Source organism: Pelophylax lessonae (assembly GCF_965119305.1).
Source record: "Pelophylax lessonae genome assembly, chromosome: 4".
Lineage (NCBI taxonomy): Eukaryota > Metazoa > Chordata > Amphibia > Anura > Ranidae > Pelophylax > Pelophylax lessonae.
Window position 1 is genome coordinate 462,926,372 of NC_138771.1, and position 1,257 is coordinate 462,927,628.

The window sequence follows — 1,257 nt, forward strand, 5'->3', positions numbered from 1 at the left end:
TGATGTCACTCATTACCAATCCCTGATCACTTTTTATTGGACTAGCTTTTATAAACGGATCTGTGTTGATTGTTTTTGTGTTGGGGTTTGCTATATCTGCTATATGTGGCTGGGTCATGGCATACTGCCACCAGTGTAATCCATCCTCCCTAAACAAGATCTCAAATTCTCAGCAATAATTGACAGCCTCCCCAGACCTTGTATTTTATTTTACAGCGTTTTAGTATTTCTCCCTCTTCCCCCTAGATATTTCCACATATATATTTTATATCCTATTATGTGGTTATATTTAGTTTTCTTTTTTAATGGAACTTTCACAATTTTAACTTTTTTTTATTTTATTTATTTTTTTAAGTTCCTGTTCCCGCAGCTCGGATTCTTTGTAATCTTATTCTGGCAGCAGGTAAACGTTTAAAAGTAGAACTCCAGCCAAAACCTTTTATTTTTGGATAGTGCTGGGGGCAGCTTAGAACTATTTAGTTTCTATTACAGTTTTCTTCTTTGGGCAGAACCCCGCTCCTTCTGACCTGGTGACCTTCTTGTTCATTGGACAGGAAGTGAAGGTAAATCTCTCCACTACGTAGATGGCAATACAAACTTGACAGATGTTCTAACCCTCCTTTCCCTCTATTTAAAACCAGAAAAAAACAACTTTGACTGGAGTTATAACTTAGTATTCCTGCCATTATATGGGTTCAAAGGAGATCTGTAATGCAGTGGATTTTTGAGACTTGGGGCGTCAGGCAATGGTCTTCTTTTACAGATTGCCTTTACTTTACTTTGAATTCCATAATAAAAGGGTCCCTTTAAAGCTGAATTCCAGGCACAAATTATTTTATTTATATATATATATATATATTATTCAAGGATCAGGATTCAAGGATTCAGGATCTAAGTCTACTTTGTGTGTAATTATTGCCTTGTAAAAGTAGCAGTGACATCACTGTGTTGTGGGAGGAACCCAGCAGGCTCCACCTACTACAGGCTGTTTGCAGGAAAACTACAGGAAGTGACGGAGACCAAACTAGTCACCCCACACATGGACAGCCGTGACCGGTCTTTATTACAGGAAGCTCCTGCACAGATGCAGTTTCTTACCCAGTTACTGCACAGATCTGGAATAAATACACAAAGCACACCAAGTTCTGAGTAAGAATACACGACTCCTGTATTTAGACAATATTTGCTTATCCCAGAGTTGAGCTTTAAGATTACTTTTTAAGAAATGGCTTGGGGGAATCTAAGTTAGTTTTTTTT